We start from the raw sequence: 21021 nt of genomic DNA, 5'->3' as shown, positions 1-21021 counted from the left end.
TCTGGTGCTGCATATACTGCTGGATAATGCGTGTGGTGTTTAATGTGCGCCTAATTGCCAAAGTGAGCTGAGCGGCCTCCATGCTTGCCTTGGCATGGCGTCCGCACAGAAAAAAGGCGCGGAACGATTGTCTACTGTTGCTCTGACGGAGGGAGGGGCGACTGACGACACGGCTTACAGGGTTGGCTTCAGGGAGCTAAAATCAACAAAGGGGGTGGCTTTACATCAAGGAGTATTTCAGGCAGGACTTCACGGAGGGTTCCAATAAGAAATGGTGCACCTAAGTTATTGTTCTTATTAGATCAAGGAGGTTAGTCTGGCCTCTGATTGATACATGGCTAGATTTACCTCGCTGCACTTTCTCTGTGAGTGACTGCAGTGTGACCTAGAGGAATGAGTCCCCTAGACGGGGGAGGAGGCAAATGAGTACAAAACAAATCTGGTCTATTTCTTGTTTTGATCCACTCCATCTATCTTTTACATCTTTGGCTGGCAGCAGACGGTGCAGAAGGACTGCATGCCATCCACATCTCATGGCTGCTCGGCAGAAGATGGTGCAGTAGGACTGCTAGCCATCCTCATCTCTTGCCTGCCCGCCAGAAGATGATGCAATAGGACTGCTAGCAATCCATATCGCCTGCCTGCTCACCATAAGACGGTTCAATAGGACTGACTGCAGGACTAAAGAGAATGACCTGGTCAAGTCACTCCAAATTTAGTCCCTGCGCCCATGTCTGCCCAGGCGCTCCCAGCCGACGTGGCCAGGAGCACCTCGGACACGACGATGTCGGCTACCAGTCGTATTGCACCGTCTGCTGCCACAAGGCAATGGGTTGCTGCTGCTGTGTAGCAATGCCGTACCGCGTCTGCCAGCACCCAGGAGACATACGGTGACGGTTACCTGAGCGGGCTCCATGCTTGCCGTGGTATGGCGTCTGCACAGGTAACTCAGGAAAAAAGGCGCGAAACGATTGTCTGCCCTTGCTTTCACGGAGGGAGGGAGGGAAGGAGGGCCTGACGATATGTACCCAGAACTACGCGCGACAATGTTTTAGCCCCATCAGGCATTGGGATCTCAACCCAGAATTCCAATGGGCAGCAGAGACTGCGGGAACTGTGGGATAGCTACCCCCAGTGCAACACTCCGGAAGTCGACTCTAGCCTCAGTACTGTGGAAGCACTCCGCCGAGTTAATGCACTTAACGCACTTAGAGCATTTTCTGTGGGGACACACACACTCGAATATATAAAACCGATTTCTAAAAAACCGACCTTATTCCATAGTGTAGACATACCCTGAGGCACTATCACGACAGGATTGTATTCTTATCACCTCCAGAGAAAGGGAAGTGCCTAGAAGATGTAAAAGGAAACTTAGTTTGATAGCATCCTGTCTGGCAAGAACTCACTTATCAATAGCTGGGATGTGAAATCCTCACTTCTGTACTGTTTTGTCATTATAGTTCCCACTTTTCTTTTTGTGAATACAGACTAACACGGCTGCTACTCTGAAACCTGTCACTTTTGTCTGTCTGTATAATCTCTGTCTGGTTCTGTGATTGTTTCTGTCTGCTGTATAATTAATTTTCCTGGGTGTAAACTAATTAAGGTGGTGGGATATAATTGGTTACATAGTCATGTTACAATATGTTAGGATTGGTTAGTTAAATTTCAGGAAAATGATTGGTTAAGGTATAGCTAAGCGGAACTCACGTTTTACTATATAGTCTGCAGTCAATCAGGAAGTGGGGTGGGGGGTGTGGGGAGGGGAAATGGGAACAGGGAATGGGGATGGGGAAACTGGAATCATGTTTGGCTAAGGGCAGGAATGGGAACAGGGACACAGGTGTAAGGCTCCGTGGTGTCAGAGCTGGGAAGGGGGACACTAAGGAAGGAAACTGGAATCATGCTTGCTGGAAGTTCACCCCAATAAACATCGAATTGTTTGCACCGTTGGACTTGGGGAATTGTTGCTCTCTGGTCATGCAAGAAGGACCAGGGAAGTAAGTGGGTGAAGGAATAAGCCCCCTAACGTTACTTGCTATCCTGTAGCTGTGGGTTGAACCCTAGGACGGGTCAGTGTGTCCCTGTACCATCTTTGGGGAGTGACTCTCCTGAAGCTGGGTGTTAGGGGGCTTATTCCTTCACCCACTTACTTCCCTGGTCCTTCTCGCATGAACAGAGAGCAACAATACCCCAAGTCCAAAGGCGCAAACAATTCGATGTTTATTGGGGTGAACTTCCAGCAAGCATGATTCCAGTTTCCTTCCTTAGTATCCTCCTTCCCAGCTCTGACACCACAGAGCCTTACACCTGTGTCCCTGTTCCCATTCCTGCCCTTAGCAAAACATGATTCCAATTTCCTAACCCCCATTCCCTGTTCCCATTTCCCCCTTTAGCAAAACATGGTTCCAATTTCCTTACCCCCATTCCCTGTTCCCATCTCCCCTACCCACACACCCATCCCCTCCCACCCACGCCCACTCACTTCCTCATTGACTATAGATTATATAGTAAAACTTGAGTTCTGCTTAGCTATACCTTAACCAATCATTTTCCTGAAATTTAACTAACCAATCCTCACATATTGTAACATGATTATGTAACCAATTATATCCCACCACCTTAATTAGTTTACACCAAGCAAAATTAATTATACAGCAGACAGGAACAATCACAGAACCAGACAGAGATTATAGAGATAAAACAATAGAAAAGTGGGAACTATAATGACAAAACAATACAGAAGTGAGGATTTCACATCCCAGTATTGATAAGTGAGTTCTTGCCAGACAGGATGCTGTTTTCTTTACATTTTCTAGGCACTTCCCTTTCTCTGGAGGTGATAGGCATGATCAGGACAGGATTGTATTCCTAACAGCCCAATAGCACCTTCTTTCAATGTGACAAGTTTGGAATGGGAGGAGGTGACCGGTCACTTCCTAGCTTATGGCTGCCTCTGCTGCTTAGCCAAAGGCCTTAGCCTAAGCACAGGGCCTCAGACTGTCACAGTAAGAAAAGGCCCTTACACCGGCAGACAGTGATTTTGTTTCTCTTTTGTACCTCTCTAACTAGCCAAGTGATAAGAATACACCTAAATTCTTAGAGTATAGGCCTTTACAGACAGGCCTGAATATCTATATCCTAATACTGGGGAAGGGAGTGCTGACACAGCCCATGCAGCAGGGGAGCTGTAGCAACAAGCAGGCTGTGGAGGGGAGACCCTGGAGGACTCGGCAGCACAAATGGCATTTGTAGCCACGCCTGGTGGTGCCTCTTGTGGGGGGAGAGGCAGAGAAGTGATGGGCCTTCCCTGTGCTAACTCAGGAAGGAGCAGTGACTGCCCAATAAAAAGGGATCTTTGCTGAATTTCCCAAAATCATGTCTCTGAAAAATCAACTCTGTCCTGTCTCCACAGGACACTGCTTAATACTTTTGAAGTTTTTTGGGTTCATGAAAAGGGGTTCCCGGACCCAGGCAGAGCTCAGGGCTCTGTGTGGGGGGAGGGGTGCGGGGGGGCATGGGGACCCAGGTGGAGCCTCCAGAGCCAAGGCGAAAGCAGTGATCCTTTGCAGAAGGGGAAATGGGACACCCGCTTTATAGTTCCCGTAGTGAGGGCGGGAGGTGCCCCAGGAGGACTGGAGGCTGCAGGATGGAGGTACGGATGGTTCAGCGACAGAAGGAGCAGCTGTGTGCAGGACATCAGGCCACGGGGGAGGAGCGGGGTGGCCTGATCCTGATGGTCAGGAGCTTGTGGCAGAGCTGAAGACACTGCGTGCAGAGACCTCGAAACACTGGAGAAGATGAAACTCTATAGACTGACTGAGACGAAGACTGGCGTTAAGGAGTGTTAATGAAGGGGGCAAGGCAGCACCTGGGCCTATAAAGGGCAGAGGGCATTCCCAAGAGGGAGGGGCTGTGAGGAGGAACTGGCTGAGGGAGACTGAGGTAGGAAATGGCAGGAAGCATCTGCCAGAGTCCCCGGAGATGCAGAAAGTGAGCTGAGAAACTGTCTTGATTTGTTCCAGTTTGGGACTAAACTGTGTCAGAGCCTGGGTGTGGTAGTGAGCCCTTGGCAAGCTGGGGAGAAGCCTGGCCGTGGGATGGTTCCCATTGCGTCCTCTGGAAGGAGTCTCCTGTAGCCCTAGGCTGTGACAGACGCTGCCTTCAATCCGATCTCCCCTCCCCTGCTGGGGTCTCCATCACTCTCTCTACTCATGTGTCTCTGTCCCTGGCCACACGCTGAGCTCCTGCATCTCCCTCTGAAACCAATATGGAGCTGCAGGTGTCCAGCCTCTGTGTCTGCCCTGTGCCTTTGTGCCCTCAGCCCCTCTCTGCTCTGTGTCTTGGGGTGTTTGACCCTGGCTAACGCTTGGGGCTGCAGTGTGTGTGGCAGCCGGATGCACAGTTAAGCTCTGCCCTTCTCCATGAAGGGAGGAAGCAGCTCTTTGTGTTGTCAGTGGGGCTGTGATCACCAACGCGCAGAATGTGTCACGCGCTGGGCTCTGGGGTTTTAACTGGTGGTTTTATAGCCCTGCAGCCAGCTCCTCCTCAGCAGGGCGTGTACAGACCATGGTGCCGTGAGAGGGCCAGGCTGAGACGGGCCGGAACCATCACTCCACCGCTCCATGATCTCTGGAGGGTTACAATAAAATAAAACCCTGATCTGACTTTCTTCCCCTCACCCTAGGTTTGGGTTCATTTTGCCAAATAGAAGCGGAAAACCAAGACCACGGCCTGACCCCATTTTGCTCTCCTCTACTGTTAGGTTCCCAATTCCCATGGTATCTTAGCCCAGGATATCGCATTCTCCCCGCAACCGCCTTCCCAAGGTACGAGTCACTCCTATTGACTTCACCTTGGAGACGCTGTCTCCCTGCAGGGAGAATCGGGCCCCAATGGCTTTCAGTAGATGGGTTTATAGAGGATTCAGGCCCCACAACAACGTTTTGGGCATTGCCCTGTGGTTTGGGCTCAGCGTGCGGCTGCGAAGCTGATTGGGGGGGCAGGACGTGGACGCAGGGGGGGTGATAGGCCGGCAGCAGGAACTGGACGTTAAACAGAAGTGCAGAACTGAAGTAACGTGTTGCTGGCCCCTCTCCCTTCTCCATCCCCGCCAGCCATGTGCTACTAATACTAACTGACCCTGTCCCGTGTCCCCGGGTCGTACTCCCAGTCCCCCTGGGGCAGATGATGAAGTTCTGATTTCCCAGAATGCCTGCAAGGAGATCTACAGACCCCACGCTGGGCAATACACGGGGAATGAGCTCGTGTGGGCCAGCACTGCCCTGAGAGGTGCCAGACTTGGAGAGGGGTTAAAGGAGAAGACAGCAGAGCTGGAGCAGACTGCAGAGGACAGAGGCTTCCAGCCCCCAGATCCTGGGAAAGGGCTGGCTGACGGCAAGAGCTTCGTGGATGCCCGATGGCTCCCTGAGTTGAACCAGCCCTGGGGGACTATTATTTGCGGCTAGCCTGTGGGCCCCGTTCGGATGCTCAGGAAGCGTGGTCCCACCATGCCAATGGAAGAACTGCTTTGCGGTCATTGACCACCCCTTTCAGAGCCGCTCATCAGTGGCTTGGCCAGAGGGGCTCTTACGACCACAGCAGGAGGGCAGAGCACTTGGCTGTGGCAGACCAAAGGCCTTGCCCTGGCCCCTTGGGGCATCCTGGGAGAGGAACGTGGTAACAGTGCTGCTGTACTTCCTGCTTTCCCCTCGACCGGTGCACCTGTCCATTTCCCCTCCCTATCCCTGGGGGGGCTGTGCACATGGCTGTTCCCTCTCTCGGATGGCAGGCTGCTCTCCCCTGTGATGGGGCCCTGCTGGGGTGGAAGAGCGACATGGGGGGCCATGCTGGTTCTGATGGGGAGAAGCAGTGCACCATGGAGGGACTCTGCTCTGCTGTGTGGCTGGGAGCAGGGGCCTGGCAGAGGGGCACAGGATGGGTTTATAGAAAATGCAAAAAACGAAGGGAGGCAAGATCTCTCGAATGGATTTTATTGTCAGTTTCTAAATGGCCCAAAGGGCTGGTCCCTGCTCCATGCCCCAGAGGAAGGCGAAAAACCTCCAGGGTCTCTGGCCAATCTGCCCTGGAGGAAAATTCCTTCCTGACCCCAAACATGGCGATCAGTTTCACCCTGTGCATGCGAGCCAGGACCACAGTGGGGAAAGGACCCACTGGGCACTGTGGTTGCACACCCTGTCCCACGCCCCTCCAGGGGATTGTCTCTGTCCCAGTACTAACCAGTGGCCAGTTCTTTCTTCTTTGCTTCCACCCCAGCAGATGGGACCAGCTGCTCCCCTTAGCCCAACAGGTGACCCCAGGCATCTTTTGAACATTATTTCTTGACTACTGACCACACTGGCTGTGTTTCCTTCATCTGAAAGTCTAACCAAAGCCACTGACAAGCAGGTTCTTAATCTCCTGATAAAGATGAATCCCCTGAGGTCAGCCATGCCCCTCAGCTCCTCTCAGATCCTGAGATGTGTGATCACCTGTAACAAACTCTTTGACACAACATAAGTTAGTAATTTTGTAGAGTTGATTGTATGCTCATTTGGTAGACTTACCAAATGCTTCTTACCTCTCCTCAGAGCCAATTCTGTTGCTTTATTGAATGAAGGGTCTTTTTCATGGTCTCATATCTTATGAGATCCAATTGTCCTTTCAGGTTTTGGATCTGTTCAGCTCCATTCCTATTCCTTTGTGCTCAAATCCTGAGCGTCTGTAACTCTTCTCCTGAAAAGACAAATCAGCTTCACAAACCAGTTCCTGCAGAGCACAGCTGTGGCTGCAGAGACCATCATTTGACAGGTCACTTGTTTGCTTATTATCAGATTTACAGGCCCATAAATATACACGATGTGTCATGATCTGCTCCATTTGGCAATAAGGGAATCCTAAGCGCTCACCTCTGTCAGTGACGGTCTCCTGCATTGTGGGTTTGTAACGTGACGGTGATAAGGGATTGTCTTCCCATTCTAGTCAAGGAAGGCAACTTTTTTCCCTCTGCCGGTCTGGGAACATGTGTTCCTGTATTCTTCAGTAACATGACTGCTTATAGTCCTCAACCCCTGGGAGATCAGATCAGCTGCATTTCTTTCACCTGAAGGGAAACCAGATCCATTAATTTCTCCATTATGAGGTGAGTTCCTTACCTCTTGGCAGCAGTGATGAGTTTCACTCTTTTCCTTCCTGCAGATATCTCAGATCTTCTCGCAACTTCCTGAAGTTTTCACACCCTCAAAGTTCAAAGCTTCTGCGTTTCTCTCATCTGAGAGTATAACAGGATCTATTCATTTCCACCTCATTGTTAAAGAAATGTGATTTTTTCCTTCCCAACTGACATGCCCGGTTCAGCTAGTTGCATTTCCATTAATCCCTACAAGAGCACAACAGCCCCCTGGTCGTCTTCCCTCTGGAGATGTGCGACGTGTGACCTATTTATTTGGTCTGTAAGTGTTGCTTTAGCATGAGTTTCATTTGACAATCAGGGAAACGTCAGTGCTTACCTCCATGTCTGTGTTCCGCTGACTTGCTTCCTATTCAGATTTGCAACTACCTGATCTATTTGAAGTGACTGTTTTCTGTTTGTTGTTCCTTGAAATTACAGCGTCTTCTCATTGGAGTCCTCCATGGATTCAGCAGCTGGCAAGTCCAGGTTGCTTTGTCTTGCCTCTGCTTTTCACACTCTCCCCATGACAAGTAAGGTCCACCACAGTTCTTCTCCCTGAAAGGAAACTCCACACCACTTGATATACACATGGATGTTTGGAGACTCACCTACTTGTCAGTGATGTTCCACCACAAGGCTTTGATTCTTAGATGTACAGCCAGCTACACTGGTTACAACTTGAAGCATATAATGGGCTGCTTTCCTCTTTCTGAGCTAGAAGTAAAAGATGCTTTTCTTCCCCCTGGCCAGATATCGTTACCTGTCTGTTAAATTCAGCAACCTCTTGTCTTCTCTCCTCCCCCCTTAATGATCAGACCTTCATTCACCTGAAAATAGAAATAGAGCCGGTTATTCCTGCCCCTGTGCTGAGAGGAGGTGCGTTCCTTACCTCTTGATAGAAATGATCAATTCCACTGACTTCTTCTTCACATTTGATAAATAAGCAACAATGATGCATTCTGCAGAAAGAGAATCAGCTGGACAACTCATCTCTGCAAATGGAAGAGCAGCTTAAATGCTCATCCTCACACTCTGTTTAGTTGTACTTTTTCTGTGATACATCCTTGTCGGAACGGAAGGGGAAAGGAGCAGATGTCATGATCATTGGTTAGAATTACCCACTTTCCTTACCTCTGAACAGGTAACTCCCACTTTTTTATTGCTTTATTCAGGACAGCAACTTCTTGTGCTCTTTCGAGAGGTGACGATTTCATCTGTTACATTTCTTCCACCTGAAAGTATGACCAGAACCATTGACTGTTTGTTTGGGCAATGGCGTATTGTATTTCTTACCTCCTTAAAAGGATGGATCTGCTAATTCCTTCCTGTATCCTACAGCCATCTGTCATCCTTGCCTCTCAAAATATGACCTGCTGCAAAGATCAATGTTTGACAGATTATTTTTGTCAGGCAACAAATGTCAATGATTTCTCACTAAATTCGTTTTGTAACGGTGAGTATAAATGCACACCTTCTGTGGGATGAATGGCTGTATGGGTTTATCCTTTTTCTCTCCTTACAGTCAGCTGTTTTCTTACCAGTGTAGTAGGTATAAGTGGCTTCCTTAGTCACGTTCCCTTCTTTAGCAATGGAAGCAGGTTGGTCCGAGAAGTTCCTACTCCATCACCCTGGTCCCTGTACTCAGACACACAGGCAGCAGCCATGTGTTCTGGGCGTAATCCTGGTGTGAAATGCTGCAGCCCCTGGTGGCCGACCCAACAATCACTGCATCACAACAGTCGCAAGTCATTCTAACCACCTCCTCGTCTGGGCAAAGTGACCTGGTCCACATCCCACCAGGGGAGCTGTAGGGGGAAGGCTCTGGCTGGCTCTGAACTCTCAAATGAGTCAAATTACACTTTAGATCTAGAATCACCAGCTGGGGCTCTGTCTGTGACAGTGAGTTTCAGGGTCAAGAGTTTCCCTGTGACTTGGATGGAGTGGGACTTACGCAGCCCTCACCTATGAAAGCTTACGTCATAATTCCCTTCCCCTGCCTGTCTCCACCTCTGGGTTTGTCTCGGTCACCACCCCTACGGTGGAATGTTCCACTTCCATCAGAATGGGCCAATGCTGAGCAGGGCTGAGTTCCTGCATCTCCCTCGGGAACCAGTGGGAGCTGCAGGTGATCAGCCCCTCTCAGGACTAACCCTGTTGGCTGCATCTCATGGCACCGTGCTGTGCCCTCCATCTTGGGGTCTAGGCCGATCGCTGCAGACCCACCCTGGGACTGACAGCCAGCACCTTCTGTACCGGGGAATCCAGGCAGGGCTTTCAGTGTTAGCTGGAGATGGGCTGATACCAGACCCATCACTCCAGCCTTCCATGATCAGGTGTCCTTTTATCAGAGCCCCCAGCATTGTTGGCTGTGTGGGCCTATATGTTGTCCTGGCTCTGGCCAGGTAGCTGGCCCAGCAGACCTCAGTCAAACTGCCCAAAAGACCACAGACTCGTTCAAAGCTGGCTAAGCGCCTTTGCCACCGTTGTCAACAAAGCACTTGTACTCGCACCCCATAGACTCTGCGTGGACACTGGGACACGGACACCCATGAGAAGGGACCAGCTCAGTCAGCAGTGGGACTTTCCAATGCCCCCTTGGCCAGATGTTCCTTCCGTAACCCCTCTTTTATACACTGATACAGACAAGTTGTGTATTACCCCCTCACATGGTTAGGTACCATCCTCCAGCTGTGGGTTTGAACCCTAGGAGGGGTCAATGTGTCCCTGTACCATCTTTGGGGAGTGACTCTCTCCTGAAGCGGGGGAAGGGAGTGCTGACACAGCCCATGCAGCAGGGGAGCTGTAGCCACAAGCAGGCTGTGGAGGGGAGACCCTGGAGGACTCGGCAGCACAAATGACATTTTTAGCCAGGGCTGGTGGTGCCCCTTGTGGGGGGAGAGGCAGAGAAGTGATGGGCTTTCCCTGTGCTAATTCAGGAAGGAGCAGTGATGGCCCAGTAAAAAGGGCTCTAGGCTGAATTTCCCAAAATCATTTCTCTGAAAAACCAGCTCTGTCCTGTCTCCAGAGGACGCTGCTTCATACTTTTGAAGTTTTAGGGTTCATGAAAAGGGGTTCCCTGACCCAGGCCGAGCTCAGGGCTCTGTGTGTGTGTGGGAGGGGTGGGGGGCATGGGGACCCAGGTGGAGCCTCCAGGGCCAAGGTGAAAGCAGTGATCCTTTGCAGACGCGGAAATGGGACACCCATTTTATGGTTTCCGTACTGAGGACAGGAGGTGCCCCAGGAGGCTGCAGGATGGAGGTATCGATGGTTCAGCAACAGAAGGAGCAGCTGTCTGCAGGACTTCACACCAGCGGGGAGGAGAGGGGTGGCCTGATCCTGATGGTCAGGAGCTTGAGGCAGAGCTGGAGACACTGCGTGCAGAGACCTCGAAACCCTGGAGAAGATGAAACTCTATAGACTGTGACTGAGAGGAAGACTGGCGTTAAGGAGCGTGGGAAACTTGGGGAATACGGCTACATGTGACTCTCTATGGACTCTGTTCTGCGTTGCGGGGAGAGCAGCCCAGAGGGGGCCTCACAAGTAAGGGAAAAGGCAGGTTTTCCTGAAGGGGGGTATGTCAGTCGGTGGCTGGCACCTGGAACTGAAGTAGGTCCTGCACCCTGTTGGGCCAGTGAAGGGGGCAAGGCAGCACCTGGGCCTTTAAAGGGCAGAGGGCATTCCTGAGAGGGAGGGGCTGTGAGGAGGAACTGGCTGAGGGAGACTGAGGTAGGAAATGGCAGGAAGCATCTGCCAGAGTCCCTGGAGATGCAGAAAGTGGGCTGAGAAACTGTCTTGATTTGTTCCACTTTGGGACTAAACTGCATCAGAGCCTGGGTGTGGCAGTGAGCCCTTGGCAAGCTGGGGAGAAGCCCGGCCGTGCGACGGTTCCCATTGCGTCCTCTGGACGGAGTCTCCTGTAGCCCTAGGCTGTGACAGACGCTGACTTCAATCCGATCTCCCCTCCCCTGCCAGGGTCTTCCTCACTCTCCCCACTCATGTGTCTCTGTCCCTGGCCACATGCTGAGCTCCTGCATCTCCCTCTGAAACCAATATGGAGCTGCAGGTGTCCAGCCTCTGTGTCTGCCCTGTGCCTTTGTGCCGTCAGCCCCTCTCTGCTTTGTGTCTTGGGGTGTTTGACCCTGGCTAACGCTTGGGGCTGCAGTGTGTGTGGCAGCCGGATGCACAGTTAAGCTCTGCCCTTCTCCATGAAGGGAGGGAGCAGCTCTTTGTGTTGTCGGTGGGGCTGTGATCACCAACGTGCAGAATGTGTCACATGTTGGGCTCTAGGATTTTAACTCTTGGGTTTATAGCCCTGCAGCCAGCTCCTCCTAGGCAGGGCGTGTACAGACCATGGTGCCGTGTTAAGGCCAGGCTGAGACAGGCCAGAACCATCACTCCATCACTCCATGATCTCTGGGGGGTTACAATAAAATAAAACCCTGATCTGACCTTCTTCCCCTCACCCTGGGTTTGGGTTCATTTTGCCAAATAGAAGCTGAAAACCAAGACCACGGCCTGCCCCCATTTTGCTCTTCTCTACTGTTAGGTCCCCTCCTGCACTGCAGTTTGTGAGCCACGCCTACAATTCCCATGGTATCTTAGCCCAGGATATCGCATTCTCCCCCCAACCGCCTTCCCAAGGTACGAGTCACTCCTATTGACTTCACCTTGGAGACGCTGTCTCCCTGCGGGGAGAATCGGGCCCCAATGGCTTTCAGTAGACGGGTTTATAGAGGTTTCAGGCCCCACAACAACGTTTTGTCTGTTGCCCTGTGGTTTGGGTTCAGCGTGCGGCTGCAAAGCTGATTGGGGGGGCAGGAAGTGGACGCAGGGGGGGGTGATAGGCAGGCAGCAGGAACTGGAGGTTAAACAGAAGTGCACAACTGAAGTAACGTGTTTCTGGCCCCTCTCCCTTCTCCATCCCCGCCAGCCATGTGCTACTAATACTAACTGACCCTGTCCCGTGTCCCCGGGTCGTGCTCCCAGTCCCCCTGGGGCAGATGATGGAGTTCTGATTTCCCAGAATGCCTGCAAGGAGATCTACAGACCCCACGCTGGGCAATACGGGGGGAATGAGCTTGTGTGGTCCAACCCAGCATGGCTCTGAGAGGTGCCAGACTTGGAGGGGGGCTTAAAGGAGAAGACAGCACAGCTGGAGCAGACTGCAGAGGACAGAAGCTTCCGGCCCCCAGCTCCTGGGAAAGGGCTGGCTGAAGGCAAGAGGTTTGTGGATGCCCGATGGCTCCCTGAGCTGAACCAGCCCTGGGGGACTATTATTTCCTGCTAGGGTGCTCAGGAAGCGGTGGCTCCACCTTGCCAATGGAAGAGCTGCTTTGGGGTCATTGACCACCCCTTTCAGAGCCGCTCATCAGTGGCTTGGCCAGAGGGGCTCTTATGACCACAGCAGCGGGGCAGAGCGTTTGGATGTGGCCGAGCAAAGGCCTTGCCCTGGCCCCTCGGGGCATCCTGGGAGAGGAACGTGGTAACAGTGCCGTTGCACTTCCTGCTTTCCCCTCGACCGGTGCACATGGCCATTTACCCTCCCCATCCCGCGGGGGCCATGCACACGGCTGTGTCCTCTCTGGGATGGCAGGCTGGTCTCCCCTGTGCTGGGATCCTGCTGGGGTGAAAGAGTGACATGGGGCTGGGCCAGGCTGGCTCTGAGGGGGAGGAGCAGTGCACCACGGAGGGACTCTGCCCTGCTGCCTGGCTGAGAGCAGGGGCCTGGCAGAGGGGCACAGGACAGGTTTATAGAAAATGCAAAAAACGAAGGGCGACAAGTTCTCTCTAATAGATTTTATTGTCAGTTTCTAAATGGCCCAAAGGGCTAGTCCCTGCTCCATGCCCCAGAGGAAGGCAAAAAACCTCCAGGGTCTCTGGCCAATCTGCCCTGGAGGAAAATTCCTTCCTGACCCCAAACATGGCGATCAGTTTCACCCTGTGCATGCGAGCCAGGACCACAGTGGGGAAAGGACCCCTGGTCACTGTGGTTACATACCCTGTCCCAGGCCCCTCCAGGGGATTGTCTGTGTCCCAGTACTAACCAGTGGCCAGTGCTTTCTTCTTTGCTTCCATCCCAGCAGATGGAACCAGCTGCTCCCCTTAGCCCAAGAGGTGACCCCAGGCAACTTTTGAACATTATTTTTGAATACTGACCACACTGGCTGTGTTTCCTTCACCTGAAAGTCTAACCAAAGCCACTAATGTCACTCAGAAGTGACAAGCAGGTTCTTAATCTCCTGATAAAGATGAATCCCCTGAGGTCAGCCATGCCCATCAGCTCCTCTTAGATCCTGAGATTTGTGATCAGCTGTAACAAACTCTTTGACACAACATAAGTTAGCAACTTTGTAGAGTTGATTGTATGCTCATTTGGTCGACTTACCAAATGCTTCTTACCTCTCCTCAGAGCCAATTCTGTTGCTTTATTGAATGAAGGGTCTTTTTCATGGTTTCATATCTTATGAGATCCAATTGTCCTTTCAGGTGTTGGATCTGTTCAGCTCCATTCCTATTCCTTTGTGCTCAAATCCTGAGCGTCTGTAACTCTTCTCCTGAAAAGAGAAATCAGCTTCACAAACTAGTTCCTGCAGAGCACAGCTTTGGCTGTAGAGATCAGCATTTGACAGGTAACTTGTTTGCTTATTATCAGTTTTACAGGCCCATAAATGTACTCGATGCATCATGATCTGCTCCATTTGGCAATAAGAAAATCCTAAGCGCTCACCACTGTCAGTGACGGTCTCCTGCATTCTGGGTTTGAAACTTGATGGTGATAAGGGATTGTCTTCCCATTCTAGTCAAGGAAGGCAACTTTTTTCCCTCTCTGCAGGTCTGGGAACATGTGTTCCTGTATTCTTATGTAATATGACTGCTTATAGTCCTCAACCCCTCGGAGATCAGATCAGCTGCATTTCTTTCACCTGAAGGGAAACCAGATCCATTAATTTCTCCATTATGAGGTGAGTTCCTTACCTCTTGGCAGCAGTGATGAGTTTCAGTGGTTTCCTTCCTGTAGATATCTCAGATCTTCTCGGAACTTCCTGAAGTTTTTCACTCTCAAAGTTCAAATCAGCTGCATTTCTCTCATCTGAAAGTATAACAGGATCTATTCATTTCCACTTGCATGTTAAAGAAATGTGCTTTTATCCTTCCCAACTGAGATGCCTGGTTCAGCTAGTTGCATTTGCATTAATCCCTACAAGAGCACAACAGCCCTCTGGTCTTCTTCCCTCTGGAGATATGCAATGTGTGACTTATTTATTTGGTCTGTAAGTCTTGCTTTAGCATGAGATTCATTTGACAACCAGGGAAACTTCAATGCTTACCTCCGTGTCTGTGTTCTGCTGACTTGAAGTGACTGTTTGTTTTATGTTTGTTTTTCCTTGAAATAACAGCGTCTTCTCATTGGAGTCGTTTATGGATTGAGCAGCTGGCAAGTCCATGCTGCTTTGTCTTGCCTCTGCTTTTCACACTCTCCCCATGACAAGTAAGGTCCACCACAGTTCTTCTCCCTGAAAGGAAACTCCACACCACTTGATATACACATGGATGTTTGGAGACTGGTATTTCTTACCTCCTTGCCCGGGACAGCCACTTACCCTCACTTCTCCCTGGTAGGAATGGCCAACTAGTCTGTACACATCTCCAGTTAGCAAAACCTGTCAATTATTTATTATTACTCATTACCAGTTATGAAGAGTCATCAATAGAAACGGTTCCATAGCATCCAGATCATTAGGCTTCTACAGACTTTCCAGTGCTCACCTATTTGCCAGTGATGTTCCACGACAAGGCTTTGATTCTTCGAGGTACAGCCAGCTACACTGGTTACAACTTGAAGCATATAATTGGCTGCTTTCCTCTTTTTGAAAAAGAAGTAAAAGATGCTTTTCTTCCCCCTGGCCAGATATCGTTACCTGTCTGACTATTATTAAATTCAGCAGCCTCTTATCTTCCCCTGCCCCCTTAATGGTCAGACCTTCATTCCACCTGAAAATAGAAATAGAGCCAGTTATTCCTGCCCCTGTGCTGAGAGGAGGTGCGTTCCTTACCTCTTGATAGAAATGATCAATTCCACTGATTTCTTCTTGACATTTGATAAATAAGCAACAATGATCCATTCTGCACAAAGAGAATCCGCTGGACAACTCATCTCTGTAAATATAAGAGCAGGTAAAATGCTCCTCTTCACACTCTGGTTAGTTGCACTTCTTCTGTGAAACATCCTTGTCGGAACAACCAACCATTTAGCCAGGAAGGGGAAAGGAGCAGATGTCATGATCATTGGTTAGAATTACCGACTTTCCTTACCTCTGAACAGGTAACTCCCTCTTTTTTACTGTTTATTCAGGAAAGCAACTTCTTGTGCTCTTTCGAGAGGTGACGATTTCATCCGTTACATTTCTCCCACCTGAAAGTATGACCAGAACCATTGACTGTTTGTTTGGGCAATGGCGTATTGTATTTCTTACCTCCTTAAAAGGATGGATCTGCTAATTCCTTCCTGTATCCTACAGCCATCTGTCATCCTTGCCTCTCAAAATATGACCTGCTGCAAAGATCAATGTTTGACAGAGTATTTTTGTCAGGCAACAAATGTCAATGATTTCTCACTAAATTCGTTTTGTAACGGTGAGTATAAATGCACACCTTCTGTGGGATGAATGGCTGTATTGGTTTATCCTTTTTCTCTCCTTACAATCAGTTGTTTTCTTACCTATCTAGTAGTTATAAGTGGCTTCCTTAGTCACGTTCCCTTTTTTAGCAATGGAAGCAGGTTGGTCCGAGAAGTTCCTACTCCATCACCCTCAGTAGATCACCCTCTACTCCATCACCCTCTGTACTCAGACCCACAGGCAAAAGCCATGTGCTCTGGTCGTAATCCTGGTGTGAAATGCTGCAGCCCCTGGTGGCCAACCCAACAATCACTGCATCACAACAGTCGCAGGTCATTGTCACCACCTCCTCATCTGGGCAAAGTGACCTGCCCCACATCCCACCAGAGGAGATGTAGGGGGAAGGCTCTGGCTGGCTCTGAACTCTCTAATGAGTCAAATTACACTTTAGATCTAGAGTCACCAGCTGGGGCTCTGTCTGTGACAGTGAGTTCCAGGGTTACGAACGGCTCCTTTCCCTGTGACTTGGATGGAGTGGGACTTACGCAGCCCTCACCTATGAAAGCTTACGTCACAGTTCCCTTCCCCTGCCTGTCTCCACCTCTGGGTTTGTCTCGGTCACCACCCCTACGGTGGAATGTTCCACTTCCATCACAGTGGGCCAATGCGGAGCAGGGCTGAGTTCCTGCATCTCCCTCAGGAACCAGTGGGAGCTGCAGGTGATCAGCCCCTCTCAGGACTAACCCTGTTGGCTGCATTTCATGGCACCGTGCTGTGCCCTCCATCTTGTGATCTAGGCCGATCGCTGCAGATCCACCAGGGTGTTGCCGGCACCCACTGTCAGGGGCGAACAACAGCAAGATTCATTGCCCGGTGTGCGTCACCCAATAATCACAACGGGGTGAAGAAGCAGAAAAGTTTATTTGCAGCTGGAAACAAGGTACAGGGAGAACAGAATCTCAAATCCTGCACACAGAGCAGGAAGTTACACAGGCTTTTATACATCCTTTCTTCAGCATACTTATCCAATAGCAAGCTGCCCTAAGTAGCCATATAGCCAGCCAATCCAGTTACCAGCTAGTTCCCCTGTTCTCTGTACCATCTGTTAAACCATACATAAAGCTGCTTTATTCAGCATTGTTCTTCCATATCTGCCCTGTTTGGCCTTGTTTAGTTTCAGGCAGTCCGACTTTGCAACATATTGTTGCAGATCCTCAGCAGAACTCCTGCGAGTGCCTCCAGGCGGGGGGGCCAAGGACACTTGGGCCTAGTGCGAGGGGGCTTCATCGACACTCGTGGTCTTCCATCCCCTCGAGTTACCTAGTGGCCATGCCCCAGTGTCCCCAACAACTCCCTCCTTTGAGAACACTCAACAGCCTTGGCTCTGAGTTTTCTCACTTGGGCTCCTTATTTCTTACAATAGGACTTTGCATAAGCACTTTGTGATAGCCTTGAAGAGAATGATTTATTAACTTTTGCAAAAGGGTCCTAACACATGATACTGCACAGCATAATACCAATAATACAAGCAATACAGGAAAGAGAAGTTTCAATCACAGGCTAAATAAACCACCAAGCCAAAACGACAAACCCCAGCCTGAAAACAAGGTTTGCAACCAATCGCTCTCGGGGGCAGTATAGGCAACCTGTGCTCCGGCTCGGGCATGGGCCTCAGTCTGTACCACCTTTACATAGATCTCATAACTGCTATCATTTACATATACACAACATCGGGGCCCGACGAGGGCACAAACGCCTCCTTGGGATGCCAAGAGATAGTCCAAAGCCAGCCTGTTTTGGAGGGAAAACGTCCTGAGCTGCTGTACCTCTTTATTTAATGTTTTTACTGCTGACCCGAAATCACTAACCGAGTCCTCTAACTCTAAAGCAACTTTCTCAAGTACCTTTTGCAGCCTTACAGTATAGCAGCCTATGCATGCCATGGCTGGCCCGGAAAACAGTGGCGCTATTCCCAGTACAGAGCACCCTACAAGCTTCTCGGTTTTGAGGGAATTCTTTATATTGCCCCCGAATGCTGTAATCAGTAGCCGCAGGGTCTTTTCTTGTGACTCAACAGAGGTGTCTCGGGCATTTCTAATCTTTCCTTTGGGCAGTGTGGCAGCTATTGACAGATGAGGAACTCCATGAGCTATATAACAGCTACCTGTCCAGTTGGCTGGCAGCACCTTGTAAGCCTTTCGGCCACATACAAAATAGTGACCCTGTAGGGCCCAGTAAGGACTGTTTCTTGAGGGGATTCCTGGGATATTTAAGGCTGCTTTTCCAAACAGTTCATATGCCCCTAAGGGGGCATCCCATCCTCCTGATTGGGTACAAGTGGGAGTGTTTCTAATTGTGCCATTCAAATTACACTCGCCATAGGGACCACTGCACACCCACCATTGGCTTGCTACATTGGAGATATTAACTGGACGGCAAGTTATATTTCCAAACCCTTCTTTTGTGGTAAGATTATTCGTAAGAGTTTCCCTAAAAGGGGAGGAACTATTACACCCACACTGCTGGCCTCCCCTCTTGGTCTTTATCCAATACCCATCAGCCCACTGTGTAATAACACAGGAGCTTTTTCCCACAGGACGCCCATAGTGATCAGATTGGTTTCGGGTAAAACATAACACTCCCTCAGTGAGTACTGCAACTGAATACTCCTGGCCCTGATAGGTGGCTTGCTGGAAAGAGGTCTTGTTCCAGAACGGCGAGTCCGTTCTTTCCTGCTCTTTGGTGGCGGCTAATTCTGCTAGGGTCAAGGGCAGCATGTCAAGGGGCATTCCCGTTTTGGGGGACAGTGGAGTTGGAGCACGTACCCAGCAAGCAGTCTGGTTTGTTAAAGTAGCAACATGGTGCGCAAGTGAAACAAAGGAGTTATGCTCCTGATATGCACAGTTTGGAAATACCAATACAGAGAATAACAATGTTACCCAATTAATTATTACCAGAGTCTTCCCAACCCAGGGTCTCTAGTACCTGGGTGGGCCCATTTTGGCGTTAAGGTGCCCGCTATTTGTGTCTCTTAAACAGTTGCTTTAGCCCGAGATCGTCACTAGATGAGGAGTCAGCAGGCTGGACGGTCCACTGTTCTGCTGACGAGGGGGCGGGTACTGCCTTTAGACGAAAGTGATGGATCCAGTTCTTGTGTCCCTCGACCTTTGCCGCTGTATGGGAGATCAGCAGGACGGTATAGGGTCCTTTCCACTTTTCCTGGAGAGGCTCGTCTTTCCAGGTACGAACAAGCACGGAGTCGCCGGGCTGTAAGGAGTGGACGGGAGAGTCCAAGGGGAGAGGCTGGGAATCCTTGGTATACCTGTGAAGAGACAAGAGAACAGCAGACAGGGAACAAATATACTGAGACAAAAAAACCATTACCCAGCTCCCATTCCCCTGACAGAACCGGGGTGCCATTCATAGGCCATGCCCTTCCAAACATAATTTCAAAGGGACTAAGCCCTAATCTACCCTTTGGGAGAACGCGGATACGGAGTAGGACGAGGGGCAAAGCATCAGGCCATCGCAGTGAGGCTTCTTGGCACACTTTTGAGAGATGCCGTTTAAGGGTCTGATTGGTCCGTTCCCCTACCCCACGGGCTTGCGGTCTCCAGGGCGTATGGAGTTTCCAGGGGATCTGTAAGGCAAGTGAGATGCTTTGAATGATTTTTGACGTGAAGTGTGTCCCATTGTCAAATTCCATCCACTGGGGGAGTCCAAAGCGGGGAATGATCTCCCTAACAAACTTGAGGGCTACTATTCTGGCAGTACAATTACGACATGGGAAGGCTTCTGGCCATCCGCTGAACCGATCCACTATGACAAGGAGATATTTGAACCCTTGGGGCTGGAGGAACTCAGTAAAATCTATTTGCCACACCCGTCCGGGGCCCGGAGTGGGTTCTAGGGCAGCTGGTGGCACAGGATGTCCTGGTTGGGGGTTATTCTTTTGGCAGACTAAGCAGTCCGCTTGTACCTGGGCAGCCAGGGGTCGGAGTCCGGATATGATAAAGTATTTTCCCATTAGTTGGATAAGTGCTTCCCTGCCAGCATGAGTGGTTTGATGTAGTTTCTGCAGCACTGGCCGGATCAGGCCCTTTGGTAGGAGGACCTTCCCTTCCGGGGAATGGAGCCATCCCTCCTTTTCCTGGAGACCAAGTCTGTCAGTTAGCTGTCTCTCCTTCCCAGAGTACTGAGGGGTTGGAAGCTCCCCTACTGATGGGATAAGGGCATGCATATGGGCGTTCTCAGTCTGAGGGGATGGCAGGGTGGCAGCATGCTTAGCCTCTCTGTCTGCCCGGGCGTTACCTCTGGCCACATCTTGATCCTCCCTTTGATGGGCTTTACAGTGTACCACCGCCACTTCCGAGGGAAGTTGTACGGCTTCTAGGAGCTGGAGGATTTGGGGCCTGTACTTGACTGGGGAGCCTTGGGCTGTCAGCATTCCCCTTTGCTTCCATAGGCCAGCATGAGCATGTAGCACCTCAAAAGCATACTTTGAATCGGTAAAAATGTTGACCGGCTTTCCTTTTGACAGTTCAAGTGCACGGGTCACGGCTATTAGTTCGGCAAGCTGGGCAGAGGTCCCAGCAGGCAAACCTTCAGCTTCCACAGTGTCATGGAGGGTCACAACAGCATAACCCGCCCTCCTTTGCCCATCTATTACAGTACTGCTACCATCAGTGTACCACTCATAATCTGCATTTGGGAGGGGTACATCCTTTAAATCCAGATGGCTGGAGTACTGGGCATCTATGATCTCTGAACAGTCATGTTCCTGTTCCTCTGTTTCTGGCAAGAGGGTGGCTGGGTTAAGGGAGGGGCAAGGCTGTAAGGTGACTTCAGAGTTCTCTAACAGCTTAGCCTGGTACCGAGCAATCCGAGCCCGGGTGAGCCAAAGCCCTCCCTTGGCATCCAATAAGGCTCGGACCATATAGGGAGTATAGATTTGCATAACCCCTCCCAATGTTAGCTTCTCGGCTTCCTCAAGCACTACGGCAGTAGCTGCGACCGCCCGTAAACATGCCGGCCAACCCTTTGCAACCTGATCCAGTTGCTTGAAAAATAAGCCACGGAATGTCTCCATGCTCCTAACAGCTGTGTCAGCACTCCTAGGGCCACCCCCCTTCGTTCATGTACATACAACTGAAACGGCTTGGAGAGATCCGGCAGGCCCAGAGCCAGGGCTTCCATCAACTTCCTTTTCAAGATTTTAAATGCCCTGTC

This window comes from Natator depressus, chromosome 12, assembly GCF_965152275.1.
Source record: "Natator depressus isolate rNatDep1 chromosome 12, rNatDep2.hap1, whole genome shotgun sequence".
In the NCBI taxonomy this organism is placed as follows: domain Eukaryota; kingdom Metazoa; phylum Chordata; order Testudines; family Cheloniidae; genus Natator; species Natator depressus.
The sequence above is the reverse complement of the archived record's forward strand: the minus strand, read 5'-3'. Positions refer to the sequence as shown.